The sequence below is a fragment of the Saccoglossus kowalevskii genome, chromosome 20 (genome assembly GCF_978046115.1).
Source record: "Saccoglossus kowalevskii chromosome 20, keSacKowa6.1, whole genome shotgun sequence".
NCBI classification, from domain to species: Eukaryota; Metazoa; Hemichordata; class Enteropneusta; family Harrimaniidae; genus Saccoglossus; species Saccoglossus kowalevskii.
In genome coordinates, this window is record NC_140660.1 from 24,152,087 (window position 1) to 24,163,543 (window position 11,457).

Genomic DNA, 11,457 nt, shown 5'->3' on the forward strand with positions numbered 1-11,457 from the left:
GGTGGTCACTAAGACCTAAAATAAAACTTGTGTTTCTTATCTTGATATCCACTGTGGTGGTCACTAAGGTCTAAAATAAAACTTGTGTTTCTTATCTTGATATCCACTGTGGTGGTCACTAAGGCCTAAAACAAAACTTGTGTTTCCCATCTTGATATCCACTGTGGTGGTCACTAAGGCCTAAAACAAAACTCGTGTTTCGTATCTTGATATCCACTGTGGTGGTCACTAAGGCCTAAAACAAAACTTGTGTTTCATATCTTGATATCCACTGTGGTGGTCACTAAGACCTAAAATAAAACTTGTGTTTCATATCTTGATATCCACTGTGGTGGTCACTAAGACCTAAAATAAAACTTGTGTTTCTTATCTTGATATCCACTGTGGTGGTCACTAAGGTCTAAAATAAAACTTGTGTTTCTTATCTTGATATCCACTGTGGTGGTCACTAAGACCTAAAACAAAATTTGTGTTTCTTATCTTGATATCCACTGTGGTGATCACTAAGGCCTAAAACAAAACTTGTGTTTCTTATCATGATATCCACTGTGGTGGTCACTAAGACCTAAAACAAAATTTGTGTTTCTTATCTTGATATCCACTGTGGTGATCACTAAGACCTAAAATAAAACTTGTGTTTCTTATCTTGATATCTACTGTGGTGGTCACTAAGGCCTAAAATAAAACTTGTGTTTCTTATCTTCATATCCACTGTGGTGGTCACTAAGGCCTAAAACAAAACTTGTGTTTCTTATCTTGATATCCACTGTGGTGGTCACTAAGGCCTAAAACAAAACTCGTGTTTCGTATCTTGATATCCACTGTGGTGGTCACTAAGGCCTAAAACAAAACTTGTGTTTCATATCTTGATATCCACTGTGGTGGTCACTAAGGCCTAAAACAAAACTTGTGTTTCATATCTTGATATCCACTGTGGTGGTTACTAAGGCCCAAAACAAAACTTGTGTTTCTTATCTTGATATCCACTGTGGTGATCACTAAGACCTAAAACAAAACTTGTGTTTCTTATCTTGATATCCACTGTGGTGGTCACTAAGACCTAAAATAAAACTTGTGTTTCTTATCTTGATATCCACTGTGGTGATCGCTAAGGCCTAAAACAAAACTTGTGTTTCTTATCTTGATATCCACTGTGGTGGTCACTAAGGCCTAAAACAAAACTTGTGTTTCTTATCTTGATATCCACTGTGGTGGTCACTAAGGCCTAAAATAAAACTTGTGGTTCTTTTCTTGATATCCACTGTGGTGGTCACTAAGGCCTAAAACAAAACTTGTGTTTCTTATCTTGATGTCCACTGTGGTGGTCACTAAGGCCTAAAACAAAACTTGTGTTTCTTATCTTGATATCCACTGTGGTGGTCACTAAGGCCTAAAATAAAACTTGTGTTTCTTATCTTGATATCCACTGTGGTGGTCACTAAGGCCTAAAACAAAACTCGTGTTTCGTATCTTGATATCCACTGTGGTGGTCAATAAGGCCTAAAACAAAACTTGTGTTTCATATCTTGATATCCACTGTGGTGGTCACTAAGGCCTAAAACAAAACTTGTGTTTCATATCTTGATATCCACTGTGGTGGTCACTAAGGCCTAAAACAAAACTTGTGTTTCTTATCTTGATATCCACTGTGGTGGTCACTAAGACCTAAAATAAAACTTGTGTTTCATATCTTGATATCCACTGTGGTGGTCACTAAGGTCTAAAATAAAACTTGTGTTTCTTATCTTGATATCCACTGTGGTGGTCACTAAGACCTAAAACAAAATTTGTGTTTCTTATCTTGATATCCACTGTGGTGATCACTAAGGCCTAAAACAAAACTTGTGTTTCTTATCTTGATATCCACTGTGGTGGTCACTAAGGCCTAAAACAAAACTTGTGTTTCTTATCTTGATATCCACTGTGGTGGTCACTAAGACCTAAAATAAAACTTGTGTTTCTTATCTTGATATCCACTGTGGTGGTCACTAAGGTCTAAAATAAAACTTGTGTTTCTTATCTTGATATCTTCTGTGGTGGTCACTAAGACCTAAAACAAAACTTGTGTTTCTTATCTTGATATCCACTGTGGTGGTCACTAAGGCCTAAAACAAAACTTGTGTTTCTTATCTTGATATCCACTGTGGTGGTCACTAAGGTCTAAAATAAAACTTGTGTTTCTTATCTTGATATCCACTGTGGTGGTCACTAAGGCCTAAAACAAAACTTGTGTTTCTTATCTTGATATCCACTGTGGTGGTCACTAAGACCTAAAATAAAACTTGTGTTTCTTATCTTGATATCCACTGTGGTGGTCACTAAGGTCTAAAATAAAACTTGTGTTTCTTATCTTGATATCCACTGTGGTGGTCACTAAGAGCTAAAACAAAACTTGTGTTTCTTATCTTGATATCCACTGTGGTGGTCACTAAGGCCTAAAACAAAACTTGTGTTTCTTATCTTGATATCCACTGTGGTGGTCACTAAGGCCTAAAACAAAACTTGTGTTTCTTATCTTGATATCCACTGTGGTGATCACTAAGGCCTAAAACAAAACTTGTGTTTCTTATCTTGATATCCACTGTGGAGGTCACTAAGGCCTAAAACAAAACTTGTGTTTCTGATCTTGATATCCACTGTGGTGGTCACTAAGGCCTAAAACAAAACTTGTGTTTCTTATCTTGATATCCACTGTGGAGGTCACTAAGACCTAAAACAAAACTTGTGTTTCTTATCTTGATATCCACTGTGGTGGTCACTAAGACCTAAAATAAAACTAGTGTTTCATATCTTGATATCCACTGTGGTGGTCACTAAGACCTAAAATAAAACTTGTGTTTCTGATCTTGATATCCACTGTGGAGGTCACTAAGGCCTAAAACAAAACTTGTGTTTCTTATCTTGATATCCACTGTGGAGGTCACTAAGACCTAAAACAAAACTTGTGTTTCTTATCTTGATATCCACTGTGGTGGTCACTAAGGCCTAAAACAAAACTTGTGTTTCTTATCTTGATATCCACTGTGGTGGTCACTAAGACCTAAAATAAAACTTGTGTTTCATATCTTGATATCCGCTGTGGTGGTCACTAAGACCTAAAATAAAACTTGTGTTTCTTATCTTGATATCCACTGTGGTGGTCACTAAGGCCTAAAACAAAACTTGTGTTTCCCATCTTGATATCCACTGTGGTGGTCACTAAGGCCTAAAACAAAACTCGTGTTTCGTATCTTGATATCCACTGTGGTGGTCACTAAGGCCTAAAACAAAACTTGTGTTTCATATCTTGATATCCACTGTGGTGGTCACTAAGACCTAAAATAAAACTTGTGTTTCATATCTTGATATCCACTGTGGTGGTCACTAAGACCTAAAATAAAACTTGTGTTTCTTATCTTGATATCCACTGTGGTGGTCACTAAGGTCTAAAATAAAACTTGTGTTTCTTATCTTGATATCCACTGTGGTGGTCACTAAGGCCTAAAACAAAAATTGTGTTTCTTATCTTGATATCCACTGTGGTGGTCACTAAGACCTAAAATAAAACTTGTGTTTCTTATCTTGATATCCACTGTGGTGGTCACTAAGGTCTAAAATAAAACTTGTGTTTCTTATCTTGATATCCACTGTGGTGGTCACTAAGGCCTAAAACAAAACTTGTGTTTCCCATCTTGATATCCACTGTGGTGGTCACTAAGGCCTAAAACAAAACTCGTGTTTCGTATCTTGATATCCACTGTGGTGGTCACTAAGGCCTAAAACAAAACTTGTGTTTCATATCTTGATATCCACTGTGGTGGTCACTAAGACCTAAAATAAAACTTGTGTTTCATATCTTGATATCCACTGTGGTGGTCACTAAGACCTAAAATAAAACTTGTGTTTCTTATCTTGATATCCACTGTGGTGGTCACTAAGGTCTAAAATAAAACTTGTGTTTCTTATCTTGATATCCACTGTGGTGGTCACTAAGGCCTAAAACAAAACTTGTGTTTCTTATCTTGATATCCACTGTGGTGGTCACTAAGACCTAAAATAAAACTAGTGTTTCATATCTTGATATCCACTGTGGTGGTCACTAAGACCTAAAATAAAACTTGTGTTTCTGATCTTGATATCCACTGTGGAGGTCACTAAGGCCTAAAACAAAACTTGTGTTTCTTATCTTGATATCCACTGTGGAGGTCACTAAGACCTAAAACAAAACTTGTGTTTCTTATCTTGATATCCACTGTGGTGGTCACTAAGGCCTAAAACAAAACTTGTGTTTCTTATCTTGATATCCACTGTGGTGGTCACTAAGACCTAAAATAAAACTTGTGTTTCATATCTTGATATCCACTGTGGTGGTCACTAAGACCTAAAATAAAACTTGTGTTTCTTATCTTGATATCCACTGTGGTGGTCACTAAGGCCTAAAACAAAACTTGTGTTTCCCATCTTGATATCCACTGTGGTGGTCACTAAGGCCTAAAACAAAACTCGTGTTTCGTATCTTGATATCCACTGTGGTGGTCACTAAGGCCTAAAATAAAACTTGTGTTTCTTATCTTGATATCCACTGTGGTGGTCACTAAGGTCTAAAATAAAACTTGTGTTTCTTATCTTGATATCCACTGTGGTGGTCACTAAGACCTAAAACAAAATTTGTGTTTCTTATCTTGATATCCACTGTGGTGATCACTAAGGCCTAAAACAAAACTTGTGTTTCTTATCATGATATCCACTGTGGTGGTCACTAAGACCTAAAACAAAATTTGTGTTTCTTATCTTGATATCCACTGTGGTGATCACTAAGACCTAAAATAAAACTTGTGTTTCTTATCTTGATATCTACTGTGGTGGTCACTAAGGCCTAAAATAAAACTTGTGTTTCTTATCTTCATATCCACTGTGGTGGTCACTAAGGCCTAAAACAAAACTTGTGTTTCTTATCTTGATATCCACTGTGGTGGTCACTAAGGCCTAAAACAAAACTCGTGTTTCGTATCTTGATATCCACTGTGGTGGTCACTAAGGCCTAAAACAAAACTTGTGTTTCATATCTTGATATCCACTGTGGTGGTCACTAAGGCCTAAAACAAAACTTGTGTTTCATATCTTGATATCCACTGTGGTGGTTACTAAGGCCCAAAACAAAACTTGTGTTTCTTATCTTGATATCCACTGTGGTGATCACTAAGACCTAAAACAAAACTTGTGTTTCTTATCTTGATATCCACTGTGGTGATCACTAAGACCTAAAATAAAACTTGTGTTTCTTATCTTGATATCCACTGTGGTGATCGCTAAGGCCTAAAACAAAACTTGTGTTTCTTATCTTGATATCCACTGTGGTGGTCACTAAGGCCTAAAACAAAACTTGTGTTTCTTATCTTGATATCCACTGTGGTGGTCACTAAGGCCTAAAATAAAACTTGTGGTTCTTTTCTTGATATCCACTGTGGTGGTCACTAAGGCCTAAAACAAAACTTGTGTTTCTTATCTTGATGTCCACTGTGGTGGTCACTAAGGCCTAAAACAAAACTTGTGTTTCTTATCTTGATATCCACTGTGGTGGTCACTAAGGCCTAAAATAAAACTTGTGTTTCTTATCTTGATATCCACTGTGGTGGTCACTAAGGCCTAAAACAAAACTCGTGTTTCTTATCTTGATATCCACTGTGGTGGTCAATAAGGCCTAAAACAAAACTTGTGTTTCATATCTTGATATCCAATGTGGTGGTCACTAAGGCCTAAAACAAAACTTGTGTTTCATATCTTGATATCCACTGTGGTGGTTACTAAGGCCCAAAACAAAACTTGTGTTTCTTATCTTGATATCCACTGTGGTGGTCACTAAGACCTAAAATAAAACTTGTGTTTCTTATCTTGATATCCACTGTGGTGGTCACTGAGGCCTAAAACAAAACTTGTGTTTCTTATCTTGATATCCACTGTGGTGATCACTAAGGCCTAAAACAAAACTTGTGTTTCTTATCTTGATATCCACTGTGGTGGTCACTAAGGCCTAAAACAAAACTTGTGTTTCTTATCTTGATATCCACTGTGGTGGTCACTAAGACCTAAAATAAAACTTGTGTTTCATATCTTGATATCCACTGTGGTGGTCACTAAGGTCTAAAATAAAACTTGTGTTTCTTATCTTGATATCCACTGTGGTGGTCACTAAGACCTAAAACAAAATTTGTGTTTCTTATCTTGATATCCACTGTGGTGATCACTAAGGCCTAAAACAAAACTTGTGTTTCTTATCTTGATATCCACTGTGGTGGTCACTAAGGCCTAAAACAAAACTTGTGTTTCTTATCTTGATATCCACTGTGGTGGTCACTAAGACCTAAAATAAAACTTGTGTTTCTTATCTTGATATCCACTGTGGTGGTCACTAAGGTCTAAAATAAAACTTGTGTTTCTTATCTTGATATCCACTGTGGTGGTCACTAAGACCTAAAACAAAACTTGTGTTTCTTATCTTGATATCCACTGTGGTGGTCACTAAGGCCTAAAACAAAACTTGTGTTTCTTATCTTGATATCCACTGTGGTGGTCACTAAGGCCTAAAACAAAACTTGTGTTTCTTATCTGTATATCCACTGTGGTGATCACTAAGGCTTAAAACAAAACTTGTGTTTCTTATCTTGATATCCACTGTGGAGGTCACTAAGGCCTAAAACAAAACTTGTGTTTCTTATCTTGATATCCACTGTGGAGGTCACTAAGGCCTAAAACAAAACTTGTGTTTCTGATCTTGATATCCATTGTGGAGGTCACTAAGGCCTAAAACAAAACTTGTGTTTCTTATCTTGATATCCACTGTGGAGGTCACTAAGACCTAAAACAAAACTTGTGTTTCTTATCTTGATATCCACTGCGGTGGTCACTAAGGCCTAAAACAAAACTTGTGTTTCTTATCTTGATATCCACTGTGGTGGTCACTAAGACCTAAAATAAAACTTGTGTTTCATATCTTGATATCCACTGTGGTGGTCACTAAGACCTAAAATAAAACTTGTGTTTCTGATCTTGATATCCACTGTGGAGGTCACTAAGGCCTAAAACAAAACTTGTGTTTCTTATCTTGATATCCACTGTGGAGGTCACTAAGACCTAAAACAAAACTTGTGTTTCTTATCTTGATATCCACTGTGGTGGTCACTAAGGCCTAAAACAAAACTTGTGTTTCTTATCTTGATATCCACTGTGGTGGTCACTAAGGCCTAAAACAAAACTTGTGTTTCTTATCTTGATATCCACTGTGGTGGTCACTAAGACCTAAAATAAAACTTGTGTTTCATATCTTGATATCCACTGTGGTGGTCACTAAGACCTAAAATAAAACTTGTGTTTCTTATCTTGATATCCACTGTGGAGGTCACTAAGGCCTAAAACAAAACTTGTGTTTCTTATCTTGATATCCACTGTGGAGGTCACTAAGACCTAAAACAAAACTTGTGTTTCTTATCTTGATATCCACTGTGGTGGTCACTAAGGCCTAAAACAAAACTTGTGTTTCTTATCTTGATATCCACTGTGGTGGTCACTAAGGCCTAAAACAAAACTTGTGTTTCTTATCTTGATATCCACTGTGGTGGTCACTAAGACCTAAAATCAAACTTGTGTTTCATATCTTGATATCCACTGTGGTGGTCACTAAGACCTAAAATAAAACTTGTGTTTCTTATTTTGATATCCACTGTGGTGGTCACTAAGGCCTAAAACAAAACTTGTGTTTCCCATCTTGATATCCACTGTGGTGGTCACTAAGGCCTAAAACAAAACTCGTGTTTCGTATCTTGATATCCACTGTGGTGGTCACTAAGGCCTAAAACAAAACTTGTGTTTCATATCTTGATATCCACTGTGGTGGTCACTAAGACCTAAAATAAAACTTGTGTTTCATATCTTGATATCCACTGTGGTGGTCACTAAGACCTAAAATAAAACTTGTGTTTCTTATCTTGATATCCACTGTGGTGGTCACTAAGACCTAAAACAAAACTTGTGTTTCTTATCTTGATATCCACTGTGGTGGTCACTAAGGCCTAAAACAAAACTTGTGTTTCTTATCTTGATATCCACTGGGGTGGTCACTAAGGCCTAAAACAAAACTTGTGTTTCTTATCTTGATATCCACTGTGGTGATCACTAAGGCCTAAAACAAAACTTGTGTTTCTTATCTTGATATCCACTGTGGAGGTCACTAAGGCCTAAAACAAAACTTGTGTTTCTTATCTTGATATCCACTGTGGAGGTCACTAAGGCCTAAAACAAAACTTGTGTTTCTGATCTTGATATCCACTGTGGAGGTCACTAAGGCCTAAAACAAAACTTGTGTTTCTTATCTTGATATCCACTGTGGAGGTCACTAAGACCTAAAACAAAACTTGTGTTTCTTATCTTGATATCCACTGTGGTGGTCACTAAGGCCTAAAACAAAACTTGTGTTTCTTATCTTGATATCCACTGTGGTGGTCACTAAGGCCTAAAACAAAACTTGTGTTTCTTATCTTGATATCCACTGTGGTGGTCACTAAGACCTAAAATAAAACTAGTGTTTCATATCTTGATATCCACTGTGGTGGTCACTAAGACCTAAAATAAAACTTGTGTTTCTGATCTTGATATCCACTGTGGAGGTCACTAAGGCCTAAAACAAAACTTGTGTTTCTTATCTTGATATCCACTGTGGAGGTCACTAAGACCTAAAACAAAACTTGTGTTTCTTATCTTGATATCCACTGTGGTGGTCACTAAGGCCTAAAACAAAACTTGTGTTTCTTATCTTGATATCCACTGTGGTGGTCACTAAGACCTAAAATAAAACTTGTGTTTCATATCTTGATATCCACTGTGGTGGTCACTAAGACCTAAAATAAAACTTGTGTTTCTTATCTTGATATCCACTGTGGTGGTCACTAAGGCCTAAAACAAAACTTGTGTTTCCCATCTTGATATCCACTGTGGTGGTCACTAAGGCCTAAAACAAAACTCGTGTTTCGTATCTTGATATCCACTGTGGTGGTCACTAAGGCCTGAAACAAAACTTGTGTTTCATATCTTGATATCCACTGTGGTGGTCACTAAGGCCTAAAACAAAACTTGTGTTTCTTATCTTGATATCCACTGTGGTGGTCACTAAGACCTAAAATAAAACTTGTGTTTCATATCTTGATATCCACTGTGGTGGTCACTAAGACCTAAAATAAAACTTGTGTTTCTTATCTTGATATCCACTGTGGTGGTCACTAAGGCCTAAAACAAAACTTGTGTTTCCCATCTTGATATCCACTGTGGTGGTCACTAAGGCCTAAAACAAAACTCGTGTTTCGTATCTTGATATCCACTGTGGTGGTCACTAAGGCCTAAAATAAAACTTGTGTTTCTTATCTTGATATCCACTGTGGTGGTCACTAAGGTCTAAAATAAAACTTGTGTTTCTTATCTTGATATCCACTGTGGTGGTCACTAAGACCTAAAACAAAATTTGTGTTTCTTATCTTGATATCCACTGTGGTGATCACTAAGGCCTAAAACAAAACTTGTGTTTCTTATCATGATATCCACTGTGGTGGTCACTAAGACCTAAAACAAAATTTGTGTTTCTTATCTTGATATCCACTGTGGTGATCACTAAGACCTAAAATAAAACTTGTGTTTCTTATCTTGATATCTACTGTGGTGGTCACTAAGGCCTAAAATAAAACTTGTGTTTCTTATCTTCATATCCACTGTGGTGGTCACTAAGGCCTAAAACAAAACTTGTGTTTCTTATCTTGATATTCACTGTGGTGGTCACTAAGGCCTAAAACAAAACTCGTGTTTCGTATCTTGATATCCACTGTGGTGGTCACTAAGGCCTAAAACAAAACTTGTGTTTCATATCTTGATATCCACTGTGGTGGTCACTAAGGCCTAAAACAAAACTTGTGTTTCATATCTTGATATCCACTGTGGTGGTTACTAAGGCCCAAAACAAAACTTGTGTTTCTTATCTTGATATCCACTGTGGTGATCACTAAGACCTAAAACAAAACTTGTGTTTCTTATCTTGATATCCACTGTGGTGGTCACTAAGACCTAAAATAAAACTTGTGTTTCTTATCTTGATATCCACTGTGGTGATCGCTAAGGCCTAAAACAAAACTTGTGTTTCTTATCTTGATATCCACTGTGGTGGTCACTAAGGCCTAAAACAAAACTTGTGTTTCTTATCTTGATATCCACTGTGGTGGTCACTAAGGCCTAAAATAAAACTTGTGGTTCTTTTCTTGATATCCACTGTGGTGGTCACTAAGGCCTAAAACAAAACTTGTGTTTCTTATCTTGATGTCCACTGTGGTGGTCACTAAGGCCTAAAACAAAACTTGTGTTTCTTATCTTGATATCCACTGTGGTGGTCACTAAGGCCTAAAATAAAACTTGTGTTTCTTATCTTGATATCCACTGTGGTGGTCACTAAGGCCTAAAACAAAACTCGTGTTTCTTATCTTGATATCCACTGTGGTGGTCAATAAGGCCTAAAACAAAACTTGTGTTTCATATCTTGATATCCACTGTGGTGGTCACTAAGGCCTAAAACAAAACTTGTGTTTCATATCTTGATATCCACTGTGGTGGTTACTAAGGCCCAAAACAAAACTTGTGTTTCTTATCTTGATATCCACTGTGGTGGTCACTAAGACCTAAAATAAAACTTGTGTTTCTTATCTTGATATCCACTGTGGTGGTCACTGAGGCCTAAAACAAAACTTGTGTTTCTTATCTTGATATCCACTGTGGTGATCACTAAGGCCTAAAACAAAACTTGTGTTTTTTATCTTGATATCCACTGTGGTGGTCACTAAGGCCTAAAACAACACTTGTGTTTCTTATCTTGATATCCACTGTGGTGGTCACTAAGACCTAAAATAAAACTTGTGTTTCATATCTTGATATCCACTGTGGTGGTCACTAAGGTCTAAAATAAAACTTGTGTTTCTTATCTTGATATCCACTGTGGTGGTCACTAAGACCTAAAACAAAATTTGTGTTTCTTATCTTGATATCCACTGTGGTGATCACTAAGGCCTAAAACAAAACTTGTGTTTCTTATCTTGATATCCACTGTGGTGGTCACTAAGGCCTAAAACAAAACTTGTGTTTCTTATCTTGATATCCACTGTGGTGGTCACTAAGACCTAAAATAAAACTTGTGTTTCTTATCTTGATATCCACTGTGGTGGTCACTAAGGTCTAAAATAAAACTTGTGTTTCTTATCTTGATATCCACTGTGGTGGTCACTAAGACCTAAAACAAAACTTGTGTTTCTTATCTTGATATCCACTGTGGTGGTCACTAAGGCCTAAAACAAAACTTGTGTTTCTTATCTTGATATCCACTGTGGTGGTCACTAAGGCCTAAAACAAAACTTGTGTTTCTTATCTGTATATCCACTGTGGTGATCACTAAGGCTT